Source organism: Rhipicephalus microplus, chromosome 7 (genome assembly GCF_043290135.1).
Source record: "Rhipicephalus microplus isolate Deutch F79 chromosome 7, USDA_Rmic, whole genome shotgun sequence".
In the NCBI taxonomy this organism is placed as follows: domain Eukaryota; kingdom Metazoa; phylum Arthropoda; class Arachnida; order Ixodida; family Ixodidae; genus Rhipicephalus; species Rhipicephalus microplus.
In genome coordinates this window covers 48,284,634-48,302,636 of record NC_134706.1, presented here as the reverse complement: position 1 = coordinate 48,302,636, position 18,003 = coordinate 48,284,634, and the positions used below count along the sequence as shown (strand labels likewise).

At 46.9% G+C, this 18,003-nt stretch overlaps 1 protein-coding gene across 1 annotated transcript in view; it reads right to left on the bottom strand.

The window, feature by feature from the left end:
* Positions 1-17,792, bottom strand: part of dimm (basic helix-loop-helix family member dimmed) — a 505,350-nt gene extending 487,558 nt beyond the window's left edge. The window contains exon 1 of the mRNA XM_075869121.1: positions 17,049-17,792. The gene's annotated coding sequence lies outside the window, so the exon portion shown is untranslated. The remainder of the gene's footprint in view (positions 1-17,048) is intronic.
* Between the last annotated feature and the right edge of the window lie 211 nt (positions 17,793-18,003).

Sequence of the window (18,003 nt, the reverse complement as noted above, 5' to 3'; positions counted from 1 at the left end):
CAGACATACGCACAGACAGACCAAAATTTCTTCGTTCAGGTATCTCAAGAAAGTCTATCTTCTTCAAAGAGGCCCTGCAACACTTTTAGATGCGGAGCATCTAATACTCGAGGCTTGTAGTGCGGCGCCGTCCGCAAGCTTCCTCCTCCTTCTTCCACCATCGGTGCATCCCTTCCTCCTCTACACACCGCGCGCGCTTCACTCCTCCACCATCTGTGCAGCCTTCCTCCTCTACACACCGCGTGCGCTTCTCCTCTTCACGAACATTCGCTAGCTGTATAATGTAGCGCGCATGCGCCGTCACGCTTCGAGAACATCGGCAGCTGACGCGCGCGCATGCGCCGTCGCGCTTCTCCCCCTTCTCGAACATTCGACAGCTGACAGTGCATGCGCCGTCGCGCTGTATATATACTCAAGGTCGGCGCTCGCTCGCTCAGTTGCCGCTCGTCGGTTGGTTTGTACGGCGCGTCGACGTCCAAGGTCGCGGTGAAATGAATTCCAACGAATCCACAAACACAATGATCGACGTCCCTTCGACCAGCGCCGCCCTTTCGCATACGTGTGTACGTGTTCACTCATTTAACACCCCCTCCTACAACCACGTTAACCAATTTAGCCATCGACCCAAGTAAGTCGCAATTTAACACCCCATTTCACAACCACGTTAACCAATTTAGCCATCGACCCAAGTAAGTCGCACTTTAACACCCCGTTAACCAATTATATGCTCCGCATCCTCCTCAGTGTTCCCCCGAGGGAAGCTGCGGGCAATTTTTTTTAGCATGGTCAGAAAGCGCTGCCGATTGGTAGTAGAGGCTACCGGCAACACGCGAGCCAAATATTATAGCTCAGCACGCGGACTGTAATTATCAATAAATTATCAAAGTAAGCTGAAAATTGTTTTATATTCTCACGACAAATCACGGAATAAGCCCAAAAATCACTCGTGGTAAGCCTATCTATCAGCCATTGGTTCCTTTTGAACATGGCGCGCTCGGTCGTTACAGAGACTGCCGCAGGAGGCGTGACTTGTCCACGCGTGCGCGCACGATCACACTGAGAAAGCCGCGCATTCGAAGAAAAAAAAAGAAAAAGTGCTCAAGGTCACGAAACGCGCGTGACATTTTTCTTTGCACCTGCCATCCCTCCCTGCTTAGCTTCCAGCGCTTTCACCGGGACAAGAGAAGAGAGAAGGCGAAGAAAGAATGCGAAGAAAGCATGCGACGAATCTTTGCAACTCCACTCGCACTGGACGAATTTCGAAAATTTTTGCACCGTTTATTTCGTGAGGCAATAAGCTCTCCCAGAAAGTTCGTTCCAAGGTTACTTGAAAAAAATGTGTTTCAAGGCACCTTTAAAAGAAAAGTAAACCCAACATCGAATAGACTGGGCAGCAGAGAAAATGCCGGACGACGCGTTCAGGTTGCGGTATGCAGCAAAGTCTCCAACGCAGGGAAGACAAATCGAATCACACGACAAACAGAATCAAGCGTTGGCAGCTTTCATTCTGTACACAATGAATTGAGGAAAAACAATGCTTTTGACCTCGAAGCCGTCAAATCCGAAAATTGCGTCTGTGTGTGGTGCACGCGAGTGACTTATTCTTTTGTCAGTTTGCCTTTATATTTATATAATACCTACACCCGTTCTTACATTGGTGTGATAAGCCAATTCTCGTTGCTACGTCACCCGCCGCGCTGACAAATATTATGTCAGCAGTGAAGGGTGATCCGTTGACAAATCAATCAAGGGCGTTTTTTGCAGAGCCAGCGCATTGTAGGATATGTATGCAACGTACGTTGGATATATATATATATACATATATTACATTTTTTCGATTTTGTCAGAAGCTCGGCAAAAGCAGCACCATTGTGCACCGAAACAGTTTTGAATTTTTAGAGAACACTTGCAGCATTCGTGGTAAACGTATCTTGATTTATGACGTGCCGCTTTCATTATTTTCCATGCACCAAAATTTCTATGCATAGCAACTGACCCGTAGTCCAGAATTTTCAGGGGGGGGGGGGCTGTTAAAGCCCCTAAAAAACGCGTTTTCTTTTATTATTGCTCAGTAAAACACACACCTCTATCCAAGTTTCAGGAAGGTCCAAGCCTCTATAGTTCTCCCAACCCACCCCCTAACCCCCTGGCTACGACCTCGCATGTATGCGAAGGCGTATTACCCAGGCTTATTCAATTACAAGCGACCTATTTAAATGACTGTCAAGGCTTCTCAGAGAAGACACGACCCTTTTGTGTAGGCTGTGGTTGCGTTTACCAACCCGTACGTATACGCTTTCCGCATTGGGATGGCCGACACCGTAGCCTGTGACCACTGTGGCAATATAATACTACAGTAGTAACTGTCTGCATCAGGTGCGAGACCTCAACAGTAGCTCACAAGGGATGGGGGTAAGGAGGGATTAAAAAGGTAAGATTAAAAGCTATATAGAGAGGTAGGAAAGAGAGAGCAAGGCGCAGGGACAGCGAGCGACGGAATAGGAGATAGAATCCTACTCCTAATACTACAGTGGTGAATCCTACACGACAAACCACGCGCATGCTCAGGAAAGTCAAGGCAAAGCTCATCTCTGGCCACGTATATAGGCTGCAGTAGAACGCACTTCGTTTTCCTTGTCTTGTCTCCCGCTAGAAACCTCCATTATCTGAGCATCACAAGACATGATGGAGCGTGCGACTGACTACCCAAAAAAAGCGTCACTCCATTCTTTGCATACGGTTCGCACCGCGCCGCAGTGCCGTATACGGTAAAAGCGGTGGCCGCCCGCGGTCAATAGAGGAGACCCTGTTTTCACGACACGGGTAATTTAATGTCGCTGAGAGCGCACTCTCGATGCATATAGTACAGCGGCGCGCGGGAATTGGGGCGACGCTCTCAAAAGGGTGTTTGTTGTCCACCTAGACGGCGCGCTCTTTTGCATGCCTCGATGCAAGCGCCCAAGTAGGCAGCTGCAGTCTCTGGCAAAACGATGCAGTTGGCTAAAAATCGCGTCCAAACACAACATCCACAGACACACCAAAATTTTTTACAAAAACGTTATTACATATGTAAATTACATGGTAAACGAGAAAGACACAAATAAAACGGTAATATGTATATGTTACGTATTGATATGGTATTAACACGGTATATCTGCCAGTACTCAACAAACGTCATCCTACCATAACCAGGCAGGCCTAAAGACAAGCTTCACACGTCTCTCACAGAAGAACAAAAAAGGGAAGGACTAGCGTCGAAGGAATGCCTTCTCACCGAGAAAGACGGGTTCCTCCGAAAGAACAGAACAACAGCTCTGTCTGCAGTCGCTCCAAGACCGGGAAGAGAGTGCGACGACCTGCTGCAATCGCCTCGCATCGGTAGTGTCAAAGACGGTAAGCACCAGCAACAATGAGAAGACCGGCGAAGCGGCCTCGAGAACAACGACCAGAAGAAACGAAGTTCCCAGCATGCACGGCCCTCCAGAAAACACGAGCAGCAAATCATTGCCTCAAAACATGCCGATTTGTTTCCCGTTTGGAGTAGTTCAGGCATGTTGTTGATTGGACCATTTTTTATCTTGCAAGGCTATAGAAGGGTAGGAAGAACACCCAAGCCCAGCCACTACATGAAATCCCGGAGGTGGCCAGGCAGGAATGATGCCATCAGGGCACTCCAAAACACACACATCTGCGGGTGCCATGGGCGGGAACAATTAAAGGGTGCAACAAAGCAGCTGTTGTGTCAACGATAGGAGTGTTCAAGACATCTAGCCCAGGACAGTTAGACTAGACATGGCGAAAAAAATGCGACAGGTGTTGCATGAAATGAAGGAAGTGTTACTGATTGTGGCCGCTGTTAAGATGTATACATTAGGCATTAAATACCGAAGGCAGGTGCCTATAGAAAAATAATATGCGACAGTTCGCGCGGGGGATTCGTCTCTTTGTACGAGGCGCTACAGGAAGCGCAGCGCCAGTTGCCGGCAGCGCATGGACACCGAAGGGAAAGCAAAGCCTCAATGGGAACGCTGCTGTCCTAACGCCGCACGAAAGACCAACTCAGTGCCGCCGGACCAAAAAAAAAAATAAAAAAAGGCAGCCTATCCACGGAGTGAATAATAGAGAGTGGGGCGAAGCATCCGTTCGTCCATTCATTCTTGCTTCCGTCCTTCCATGCGTCCATCTGCGTGACCGTCCGTGCGCCCATCTAGTTAACACTCCAAGTACCACCATCTAGCATCTTTTCGTCATATATTCCGCATACAGAAGCACCGCCATCCAGCGGACATTCCAAGGACTAAACGAGAGGTGGCACACGCACACTTTCTTACGGCTTGCGCTTCGTGTCTATCTTCCGACCTTTCACCACCTCGAATTCATGGTATATATTAGTTTAGTGTATTCATGGCACTGCGGCCCAACGCTCCCTAAACCTTTCTAAAACCAAGGAGGTTACGACCAGCCAGTATGACTTAGCACAATCCTTTCTTGTCAGATAGCGCTTAATCTACATGCCAATGGCTGCTAATGGGGAATGAGAGACAGGAGAATTCGGCTTTTATTTAACGCGCACGCTGCGAATTCTTTATTCTTCAACAACGCACAGGAGAAATCTCCCACCGGCACCACCTTGCAGGTCAAAGCGTAAGACATGTTACGTACTACGACGAGGGAAGAACGGGTGCCACTTTAAGGAGCTTCGTCCCTGAAAAAGGAACGCTAAGCCGACTGCAATGATCTTACGATACGTAAAGGTGGTTGCACCACGTGAGAAAAGTGCCGAATGCGACCGCAGAATACAGTCTGCGCAAGGTACCTCCACTCAAAAAACTCCCAAGCATTTCCCCGAGGGTGAGCATGGTTAAGTGCGAATACACGGGGTGATGCTATGAGGGGTATTTATTCATTCGCACTATTATATTTATTAATCACAATATGGTGCCTTTATGGTGTAATGGTTCCTGGGCATCGCAGTTTGATCACACTGGGGAGTTTACGTCAACTCACTGGCGAATGCCAACGGAATTTATCTTTACTCCCCCTCACGACCCGCTCTCGACGGGAGACTGAGAGAGAAGGCGGGCGCGCGAGAGAGAGGGGTGCGCGCGCGCAGCTGCAGCGAGCGAGAAGAGCGGAGAAGCGAGCGAAGGGGGAGGGGGTATAAGGCGCGTTACTGACACCGACATCAGCGTCGCGTCCGTGGCTTATTCGGTAGAGCGTCGCGCTGCGGCCCGCCAAGTCCTCTTTCTTTTAAAGATAGAGAGAAGACTGCGGACGCCGCCGACGGCGGTGGATGGTTTGGGGTCGCTTATAAAGTGTATTCACACTTAAAAGTGCGAAGTCGAAATCCCTTGCGTCCTAAATTTCTCGTTCTATTTTGTCGAGAGCATTTAACCAAACGGAGTTACAGATGCCGCAGTGGTTGAATAAGATAACTGAATTTCGAAGAGACGCAACCGGTTGAAGAGGGGAAGCGGAGCTAGGTCGGGAGTGCGGAGAGCCAATGAACAAATACCGGGATTTAGAGAAGTTAAGCGCTGCACCAGAAATGGCACCACACTGAAAGAATAAACGCAGGCTATGTGAAATACTATCGTTATATGAAAGGTACAGCTTTATGCCGTCAGCAATAACTGTAACTTTGACGACACTGGTGGCCGGAAGCGCAAGACCCCGGACACGCCAGTTTGCTTCTAGAGCACACGAATCATCACACCATATCAACGGAGTGCACGATGATGAGTGGGGCACAGTGTCCGTTCGCCCATCCATCCGTCCGTCCGTCTGTGCGTCCATCCGTTCGTGCGCATGTCCGTGTGTCCGTTCGTGCGTTCGTCCACGCGTCCGTCACTGCACTCATCCGTGCGTCCATTTATCCGTCCGTGCATTCGTCCGTCCGTCCTTGTATCTGTCGGTCTGTTTGTCCATCCGTTCATTCATGTGGCTGTCCATCCTTCCAGTGAACACTCCGGTTTCACCATCTCGCGTCTTTTCATCATATATTCATCATATGGAAGTAAAGCCATCCAGCGGACATTCCAAGGACTAAACGGGAGGTGGCATGTCTGGACTAGAGGAGGGGCACGCGCGCAACGTCATACGACCTGCGCTTCGTGTCTAGTTCCAAACTTTCACCGCCGCTAGTTCATGGAACTGCGGCCCAACCCTCGCTAAGCCTGCGTGTTTAGGAGAAATGTTTAACGATTTTGAGCACTTCGAACTCAACTATGGGAAAGCAGCTGTCCCGCTCGTCTTCGGCAAACGCAAAGTTTACTTGACAGACTTCGAATGGGACGTCGACTTATTCGACCTTACACCAATTCGGCCTTTCATAGTGCTCTGGCTATAGGTATAGTTATGTGCGCAGAATTTCTGGTAATTCATGTCTGATCGAACATCGGCTCTTTCGCGATCAGTAGTTTTTATGACGGGATTCAATCTGTCATGCAAGTGAGTCTCTTTTTTACGTGATCAACGTTGCCAGGATATAAACGCGTTACCATCGAAGTCGCTGTAACAAGCGACCGAAGTCTCGCGCTGCTGAGAACGTGGGTGATGGTCTGATTCCCGGCATGGAGAAAGGAAACGGTGAGGAGGGAACAATACACCTTGAAAGAAAGACAGAAAGAGAAAAGGAAAGGAAAAGAGAAAGAAAGAAGGAAAGAGATAATCTGGTAAAGCCCAAGGGTTAAGCCCGAAAACATTAAGCTTTATTTGGCCCCATTTACCAGATGAAGCAAATGCGCTTGAGAGCGAGAGTGAAACGAAAAAAAGGAAGGCAGGGAGGTTAACCAGATGCTATTATTCAGTATGCTACCCTACACCGGGGTTAGGGAATAGGGGTTGAAAGAGAGAGAGAATTTTCTGAATTTATTATGTCATGACATTCACCTATCGACGTTTTCATGTGGCTTCAAGTACTCTCTTTTATATGCATAAGCATACTAAAAATGATCTTGTAAGCATTCACAAAACAAGGGAAATTAATCGAGAACGAAATGTTCAGTTCAAATGAAGGCTTAAATATTGCGACAGTCAAGTAAACAATCGTTTACATTATGTGGGAAACATAATAAAGCGGTCGCGTCATAGCAAAAAAAAAAAAAGGAAACAAATTGTTGTATAAATGGTGTAGGCCAATAGTATTTATACGTGGAACCTAATAAAACAGTCGCGTAAAGAAGAAAGACTGTCAGATAAAAGAAACATCGAGGTGGCATTACCCCTGGTACGTCCGAATAACAGTTAATATCCGGGAAACCTATAGGAGCCACTCTATAATGTGAAGTCGTTATTGAATACGCGCAGCAAAAGTCAACTCACCAAAGCGGCAGCTTAACGTTCCGATAACTTCGCATTACTCACAATCGAAAACCGTCATGGAATACAATCGTCAGACGTCAACTTACAATGTCATTGTACTATTAATACCCGTCTTTATCGTTTATCAACGATAAACGAAAGCTGACAACATGTGACTGGTTGTTACAAGATTCACCACTGCAACACACTTTCCTACGATAATGATTAGCCGAAACACCGGCGCTGATACTCTCTCACTTAATGCGTCATTCCCTGTGCATACAAGCTGGTATTGCTTATACGAACTATTTACAGAGTAATGATACACGAAGACATTAAATGACGCCTAATGGCGCTCAAGTGTGTTACCCCAAAGGAGCGTAATGACAGTAAATGCCAGTCTATTATAGTTGAACTCTTTTCTATAACCTTACTGCGAGCTGTTAAACGACAGTTTCGTTGGCGTAATGAAGACATTTATCGCGTGGTCCCTGAACGTTTGGCTATGACTGTAGGTGAGATTTTATTGAAGTAACGAATAGATATTAACAGTAAGTATAGGTGACAGTGAATAGGTTATAAGTAAGCAGAGGAGCGGGTTGATTGGAGGAGCGTGGGAGGCGCCTTTGCTGCCCTGCAGGCGGCGTAGTGCTGCTGCTGCTGCTGCTGCTGATGCTGATGATGATGATGATGATGAGTTCTTGATGTATACGGTTTGTAGAAATATTTCCCGGATATTGAAGAAAAAATCGAGAAAGAAAAACTAAACGGTCAGTTTATTTTAATTCAAGAAAATTGCTGATTGGTAAATGTTACGGCCATCCGTAATAATAGGTTTATGAATGTTACGGCCATCCGTAATAATAGGTTTACGCTGCACAATGGTATGGTATATCACACAAAGCCTGAATGCACGTTTACGTACGACTGGTTTCGTGCCACATTCTCAGCTTTTAATTATATCTTTTCCGGACATTTCTCACGCAGCCTAGATCAACGCTTCGCGCATTTCAATACAAAACACAGGCACAGACTGAAAAAGAAATGAACGAAATAGCACAGCGATCACTTCTTTCCAAGCTGGTAGGCGATAAACAGCCGTTTTCAATATTCCAATCTTTCTAAAGTAAAAGAAAGAAATCACTAATTTGCAGCCTACACCATTTAGATCACCACAGAATATTTGCTTCTGGTTCTTGTTTAATGTTTGCGTGAAGTTTTTGTGTGTTTTTTTTTCTTTCCAAAAGCGATATTCCACTTATTGTCTGAGCCAATGAAATTCGTCCGCTCAGCAGTTTAATTCCATGGAATGCTCCCAATTGCGAAGACCATTAAACTGATTGCCTAGCTCACAGTGCAGCGTCTGTGCTGAAGTCCTAATTTTTCATTTACTTCCATTTTCTTCCTAACGCTGTTTCTTCGAATTTTAAGCCAATCGGTTAAACGACTGAGTCTCTACATACGACGCTGAAAGCCATGCACTAACAGAGCAAAAAAAAAAGCGCGAAGTTTGATCTATCAATCGTCATTACGTCACAGCTATTTGCTTCATCGATTTATCTGTTGTTCAGACACTTTTACTTTAAATCAATATGCGTAACAAGTTGATGAATACGCCATCAATTTGGGTTCATAGAGGGAAATATATGAAATATATGAATAAATGTAAATATGAAATACATGGAACATATGAAATATATGAACATACATATTTGACTGGCAATATCCGGGGTTTTACGTGCCGAAACAGGGAGATGTTTACGAGGGACGCCGTCAGAGAGAGCTCCGACAATTTCGACCATCTTGCGTTCTTTGACGTGCCCTTACATGACGCAATAGATGGTTCACTAAAGCGTTTCGCCTACTTTGAAACGCCACGGCCGGAATTGAACCCGCGACCTTGGGTGAGCAGCCGATCACCATCACTACTACACGACCGCGACGGAAGAAAGATACCGATAACTAAAGAAAAACAAAATAAAAAACGTGGTAATCGAGATCTGGTCGTGCGCATCGGCTTATCGCTGTAAAAATCACTAGATAGTACACCTCTTGCAGGAGTAACTAGTGCCATTAGGGAGCTGCCTATATATTACGCTATTATAAAGATACTAATCCCTTCCGACATTAATACTCCTAGTTACTATACATTGACAAACCTCAACAGGTTACTCATAGTTGATTAATATATTAAGTTGATAATCACGGCATATTAATAGCTGATCTGTCCTTGTATGAACGAACCTCAACCCTCGCAGATATACAATGAAATTATTCAACTGCGTGTATTTTTTATTAGTTGTGAATTGCACGTAATGTACACTGTTGACGTAATACACGTAATATACTCTTGAAATTCAATTGATTTCTTTACAGAAATAACAAAATACTTAAACAAAAAACAAGGAAACACTGTGATGCTGCTTGACATGGCCGTGGTGAAAAGTTTACGAGATAGACCTTTTTTTTTTTTTTGCTACCCACAGTTAACGATTTATCTAATTTCCAAATGATTTGATTGATTTGTGGGGTTTAACGTCCCAAAACCACCATTTGATTATGAGAGACGTCGTAGTGGAGGGCTCCGGAAATTTTGACCACCTGGGGTTCTTTGACGTGCACCCAAATCTCAGTACACTAATTTCCAAATGAAATTTCACGAAAAAAGCAAGCGTTTTTTGATGTCCCCTAAAGTGAGGCCTACGTCCGGCCGCCTAAACCTGCTGGTTTCTGACAATAAAGTGTATTCCTCCTCCTCCTCTGACGGCATTGTAAGCACTGTAGGGCTTTTAATTGTGTAATACGTACAGTACGATAACACGATAAAATAAACTAAAAACGTAATGCAAAATCATACGTACAAGGCTACACTGTAACAACATTGCATCACAATGAAAGATTACGCCAAATGGCCTGCAGTAAGGCGTATAAAGGACGCTGCCCGCCATCATGAAGGCGCTTGACACTTCGCTGAAGGATTTCGCAAGGACAATTACGCGCCGGTCGCGGCAGGAGAAGGTCGCAACTTGTCACTCACTAATTATCGGACCACGTTTCTTGTCAAACATTAACGGTAATCAATCGCAAGGCACTATACACACGACGCGTTCACGTCGGCGCCATCCTGTATACGTCACGATTCGGCATTCGATCAAGTGATTCTTTTCGGACGTCCCGAAACGTGCATATTTCGCGGCGGCGGTGTAGATGTTGCGGTGCTCTGCAGTGGACCCGATGGTCGTGGGTTCGACACCGACCGCAGCAGTCGCTTTTCGATGGATGCAAAGTGCTCGAGGCACGTGTGACGTCGGCGCTCGTTAAAGGACACCGGAGTGTCTAATTTTCGGGAGCCCACCACTATGGTGTCTAACCATTATATTTTGGTTTTGGGACGAAGAAAACCGAACTTCGAGACAGTCGTATTATGCGAATATTCATATTATCGGAAGAACAATCCGAACGACAAGAACATATGCAATAACGCCGTGCAACACAGTGTTTTCGGGAAAGAAAGAGGGCAAGATTGGTCACTGCGAGGGGTCTTTGCTTAGTAATATCCGTGCTTTCGTTTAAGGCAAACAGTACGATGTAGGTGTTTTCCGCGTGCACGATGTGTTACTTGTATAAACGAAACAAGAGAACTTTTTAGGGGCGAAGCTCCTTAAAGCGGCACCCGTTCGTCGCTCGTAGTATAGTGCGTAACCAGGCTTACGCTTTGACTTGCAAGGTGGTGCCGGCGGGAGATTTCTCCTGTGCGTTGATGAACAAAAAAAAAAAAAAAAAATTCGCAGCGTGCGCGTTACTAAAAGCCGAATTCTCCTGTCTCTCATTAACCATTAGCAGCCATTGGCATGTACATTAGGCACTATCTGACACGAAAGGGTTGCTACGTTTTACTCGTAGGGCGAACCTCCTTGGTTTAAGAAAGGTTTAGCGAGCGTTGGGCTGCAGTGTTATGAATACAGTGAACTAGTATATACCCTGAACTTGAGGTGGTTAAAGTAGGGAAGTAGACACGAAGCGCAAGCCGTAAAAAAATATTCGTGTGCCTCCTCTCGTTCAGTCCTTGGAATGTCCGCTGGATGGCGGTGCTTCTATATGAGCAATATATGATGAAAAGATGCGAGATGGTGGTACTTGGAGTGTTGAATAGGTGGACGAATGGGCGGGCACACAGATAGGTGCATGGATGGACGCACGGACGGCTGCACGGACGGATGGACGCATGCAGGGACGGATGCATGGACGAACGCAGGATGGAAGCACGAATGGACATGCGGACGCACGCACGGATGGGCGGATGGATGCACGGACGGGCGGATGGACGCACGGACGGTCACACAGATGGACGCATATATAATGAAAAGATGCGAGATGGTGGTACTTGGAGTGTTGACTAGATGGACGAACGGACACACAGACAGATGCATGGACGGACGCACGGATGGCTGCATGGACGGATGGACGGACGCAGGGGTGGATGCATGGACGAACGCAGGGACGGAAGCACGAATGAACATGTGGAGGCACGAACAGACGCACGCACGGACGGGCGGATGGACGCACGGACGGTCACAAGATGGACGCATATATGATGAAAAGATGCGAGATGGTGGTACTTGGAGTGTTGACTAGATGGACGAACGGACACACAGACAGATGCATGGACGGACGCACGGATGGCTGCATGGACGGATGGACGCATGGACGGACGCAGGGGTGGAAGCATGGTTGAACGCAGGGATGGAAGCACGAATGGACATGCGGACGCACGAACAGACGCACGCACGGACGGGCGGATGGACGCACGGACGGTCACACAGATGGACGCATATATGATGAAAAGATGCGAGATGGTGGTACTTGGAGTGTTGACTAGATGGACGAACGGACACACAGACAGATGCATGGACGGACGCACTGATGGCTGCATGGACGGATGGACGCATGGACGGACGCAGGGACGGAAGCACGAATGGACATGCGGACGCACGAACAGACGCACGCACGGACGGGCGGATGGACGCATGAACGGTCACACAGATGGACGGAAGCAAGAACGAATGGACGTACGGATGATTCGCCCCACTCTCCATCGTTCACCCCGTGGCTATGCTGGCATTTTTTTTTTTTTTTGAGGGGGTGGGGGGGGGGGGATTGCTTCGGTACGAACAAATAAATCAAAGAGAAAATTGAACCACGGAGAGCACAGAGGACGCTCAATGTTGCCTTTAACTGTTTCGACAGTAGTACCAGTTGTGACGGAAACTGAAGCGCACAACAACAAAAAGCACCATCTGAATGCGATAACGTGAAATGCCTCGATAAAAGATCGCATTGCTGTGTCAAGTACTGCTGACTGCCGAAAATTCAACGACAAAGAGACGTAACTTACGCGAAAACAGCGCACACAAATGAGCACGTGGCCGGCTCAACTTTTAGATGTCGATTTAGCCGACACCCGACCAACTGTAGCGTTCAAGGCAACATTTCAAAACAGTGTATTCACAAGGGAGCGTTATCCCATAGTAGAGTACCTAGTAGTCTAAATCGTTACCCACTTCTTCTGAACACACATTTGCTTTCCGTACTACACGGGACGGCTTACTGCTCTCCCATAGTTGAGTATCCAGTACTCAAAATCGTTCAACGTTTTTCTAAACACACGGGACGGCTTTCTGCTCTCCCATAGTTGTGTACTTAGTACTCTAAATCGTTACACCCACTATTTCTAAACACATGTTATTTGCTTTCTGTACTACACGGGACGGCTTACTGCTCTCCCATAGTTGAGTATCAAGTACTCTAAATCGTTCACAACGTTTTCTAAACACACATCGAAGCTCCTTGGGCTTGCGAAGGAAACAATCCGCTCACGGTCTTCAGCCCATCGAGGGCATGAACGGACATTGAGGCCCACGGGACAGCTTTAAGCTCTCCCATAGTAGGGTACCCTGAACTCTAAATCATTACTCACTTTTACTAACCCCCCACCGCCTATGCCTTTTCTTTTAAGGCTGTAGGCTTCACGTGTAGCGGACATTTATTAATGCCAGTTATTGTTGCAAGTCTGCACTTCATGCTTTTTTTGGTGAGCTGATGTCTAAGATGCCAGCTTTGAACTTATGTTTGATGTTTTTTTATTGCGTGTAGAATAATGTATGCTTTCTGTGTGTTTAAACTTATGTACGCCACTTTCTGTATACCATCACTGCATGCTGAACTGTAATCGGCTGGGAAGCCTAGTCAAGCTCACAACAGCTTTTTTTCTTCCCATGCCCTCTACTTCCTGAAGTGGAAAATAAATGATTGATTGATTGATTGATCCTAAAATAGTGTGAAGCCCACGGGAAGGCTTTACGCTTTCCCGTAGTAGAACACCGGTCAAGTACTCTAAATCATTAAACACCTTTTCTAAACACACTTTATCCAAACATAAGTTAAGACGTACGAAAGAACTTTCTCGGGTCGGCTTCCTGCTCTCCCATAGTGAAGTACAAAGTACTCTAAATCGTTTAACACTTTTCCTAATCGTATGCCCCGCATGTAACGTATGTGGGCAACGAAGTTCCCTACATAAACATACCTTGAGAAATCTACAGGGAATCCACAGCCACCATAGTTCTCCATAAAGAAGGCGACAGAATTCCAATAAATAAGCGGGCAAGGCAGCAATACACTACCTCTCCAATGCTATTCACCGCGTGTTTACAGGAGGTTTTCAAGGTCCTCTATTGAGAAGAGTTCGGGATAAGAGTTAATTAAGAGTAGTAACCTGCGATTCGATGATGACATTGTTTGATGAGTAACTGAGGGGACTAATTACAGCTCACGTTTACTGAACTGGACACGGAAAGTCGAACAGTATGCGTGAAAATTAATATGCACAAAACTAAAGTAATGTGCAACAGACTCGGCAGAAAACAGCCCTTTACGATAGGTCGAGTGACGCTGTAAGTTGTAAAGGATAGTGTCCACTTAGGAGGGGTAGTAACCGCGGAGCCGAACCATGAGAGTGAGATAACTAGAAGAATACGGAAGAGGTGGATCAAATTCGGCAAGCATTCTCAAACGATGCCTCATAGAAAAAAAAAAAAACTATGCCTGGAACGTGAGCCGCGAACGTGCTGCCCTGCCCTCAGATTTTACCCTCCTCCTCCGGTACGTAGGCGAGCGCCTCTGGCGGCCTCCCCGTGCGAACACAGCAACGCTCTCACCGCTACCTCCGAGCAGCCGTGATGTTACGCGTACGGCAATGTCAGCGATACGGAGGCGAACGGTCTCACGCGGCGACCGGTAGCAACACATGGCTGCAGCCATGGACTCCGAGACCACGTGCTGGCAGGATACTCCCAAATGAAAAGAGAGCGACGTTCCAGGCATAGTATTTGTAGGAGGCGTCTTAAATTACGAATGGTACTGTGCCACTAACCCTCAAGAGGAAGGTATATAACAGCTGCATCTTGCCCGTACTTATCTACGGAGCAGAAACCTGGAGGCTTACAAATAGCGTTCAGCATAAATTGAGGACGACGCAGGGAGCGAAGGAGAGGAAAATGATAGGTGTAGCCTAAAGAAACAAGAAGAGAGCAGAGTGAGTCAGGGAACAAACCGGGGTTATGGATATATCATAGTTGAAATCAAGAAAAAGAAATGGACATGGGCTGGACAGGTAGGCAGGATAACCGCTGGTCATTAAGGGTAACTGACTGGATTCTCAGAGAGGGTAAACGCGCGCATGGGAGACAGAAAGTAAGGTGGGTCAGTGACATTTAACGTGGCAACGGAAAGCACAATACCGAGTTGACTGACGGATCATGGGAGAGACCTTTGCCCTGCAGTTGGCGTAGTCAGGCTGATGATGATGAACGCGTGTCTTAACAGTACCCACTTACATTACGAAAGCCTTCTAAGGATGAATACTGTACTTGAAACGACGGCGTCCTCAGGCTTCATTCGAAGCGTCGTGGCCGTTCTCCCGATGAGCACAGTGCAGGTTCTGTCGACGCGACTTCGTGAACCGTCAGGCCCACAGGGCGACTCTAGGCTCTTCCACCAAGTACTCTAAATCGTCAACCACTTCTTCTAAGCACAGAAAATGTTATATTGGAATGTTGCTGATGTCTGCGAAAATAAATGCTTCTATTTAAACGCATTACTGCCCTCTCGTATTAGAGTACATTTTTACACTATTTGGTCAAACCCTTGTACTAAACACAACTTTCTATGCTTGTCATGTGGCTTGTTGAAAGTGGGACGTCTTAGAAGCTCTCGTATAATAGAGCAGTGCTCTGAATTGTAAATCAGTTCTTCTGAACAAACTAGATCTGACACTTATTAACTGCGTGCTCTCACTTTCGCCGCATGAAACGATCTCGCTGTTTCTTGCTGTTTGTTTTTTTTTTCTTCGTGTTTTGCTGCGTAAATCAAACTGTATTGCTACGCTCAGTCTGGTGGCTACGAAATCTCGCCGTGTTGGAGTACTAATACATAAAAAAAAATTGTCAGTGGTTTTGAGTCTCAAATCCCCGATATGATTTACGAGAGAAGCCGTACAGTGGAGGGCTCCTGAAATTAGACTCACCTCCGGTTTTATAACGTGCACACAAATCAAAGCCCACGAGCCTTAAGCATTTTCGCCTCCATCGAAAATGCGGCCGGTACTCGGCACCGTGACCTGCAGGCCAGTACTCAAGTGCCATAATCACCGGACCATCGTGGCGGGTACGCGCTGAAACGTTCAGAAATCCTAGCTACGTGAATTACGATCGGAAAAATAAAGACTTCGAATCTCTGCAACACGAGGACACGAGCGCCAGCGAATAAATGCAAACGGATACGCCGGAGCGCGCACAAGCCGAGAGTGGTCGGTGAAAAAAACAAAAACAAAAAGTAAAAATACGGGCTTAACAGCTGACAGCGCACGTGGCGTGCTAGCGGGTTTTCACGGAGATGCGCGATAGAGGTGTCTACATGAAAAAACAAAAAACAAAAAAGGCGTAGCGAAAGCGAAAAGCATCCGTGACTAACAAGAGATCTTCCAGTTCGCATTTCGACAGGCAATCGCGTGGTTGGGTTCGACGTTTCCATAGCTTTCACACGAACGAGCTTTCGATCGTACATCCGAATATCGAAATACAAAACATCGCTTCCTTGCCGTAACTTGCGCTTCGGTAGTCTAAAGGAACATTCATCAAAATCTATGCTTTTAGCATTGAGTAATTTCAAAAGGAACAGTTAATTCGTGCTTAAGCGATGGTTACTTGTTATGTGCGCGTACGAAGGGGACGTACTTGCTAGCCAGAGGTGCAGTTCCGATCGACAATTTAGCACGATGAGCCCTCTTGCACATGGCGAATGCGTTTGGCCAGTATATTTTTGTGAAGGTAACTTGAGCGTACCTCCTACTATTGCTTACAACTGTGCAGTCGGCGAAATCTTCAGCTATCGTGCATGAGTGGCCGTTTTTTTCTGTGTATCATTGCCATACTACTAAACTTTGATCCAAAAATGACGAGGACAAGTGCATGTCCACAAAACAATTTTTCGCAACTTCATTCCACGATTCGGCGCTGACAGACAAAAAAAGTGGCCGCTGTGCGCAATAGTTAAGTTTGACCGGCTGTACGCAGAGGAACATTCGTTTTGACGTGACTGCACTCGATGTCCGTGAAGCATTCACCTGTGAACTCGTCTTGGTTGAAGGTAACGAAGTTTAAAGTAAGAAGTGAAGTTATAAAACTTACCTCAGCGATGTCTTCCAGTCGCGACGAAGCGATGACCGGCGAACAAATAAAGAAGAAATATGTGGAACGATTCAACACAAAAAGTGCAAACGAAACACCACCGCACAGTGCCACCAGAAACTTGGAAGAAAAAAAAATACAACAGAAAACACGCTAGCGAGTTGCTTGGTAGTACGAGGGGTGCCGAATAAGAAAAAAAAAAGTTGCAGACGACACCACAAATTGGAGTTCGTCTGCTTTTCGTTTCGCCCTGCACGCACTACGCGTAGTATTGGAACGCTAACGAAAGCGACACGACACGACCGTAGCGTTCCCGGACGAAAAATAAACTTTCGGTTCGACACCACTTCTGACGTTCCGATCCGACGCTGTCGTTCTCCGGAGGTAAAAAAAAAAATCGTCAAGTCGATTTCACCGCTGTCACAACACCGTCGTGGCCGCGCACAACAACTTCGGAGAAACTAGAAGACTTTCCACAGGCCGTTCAGAAGGATTTCAAGGAACACAAAACGGAGCGAAGAAGTCCAACGGGGCAACGCGCACGTTGGGAAAAAAAATTGTAACACAGCGGCAACGGGCTCGCGAAGCCGACACCGTCTTTCAAGCGCTCGCCACGTTTGCAAGCCACTGGGGGCGGCCCTTACTAACGCCGCTCTGCGGTATCGAGCGCTGCTCTCACACGCACGCTTTTTCCGCGTGTCAAGCAACAGGCGCAAGTGGGGAGCGGCTTCGGACAGGCCTTTCTCGTTTCCTTTTTTGCTGATGTTTGCTTCACCTCCACGTGCGTTCGCATCGGCCAGCGCCGAAGGCACTCGCCCAACCGACGCCCCAGTTTGCGAGAACTCCGCACGATGGCGCCACTACCCTCGCTGCCAGCGTTGGTACGTGCGCGTTGTGCGCGGAATTTAAAAAGTCTCACGGGTGGAGTTCCAGCGATTCATCTGGCATGAGCGCG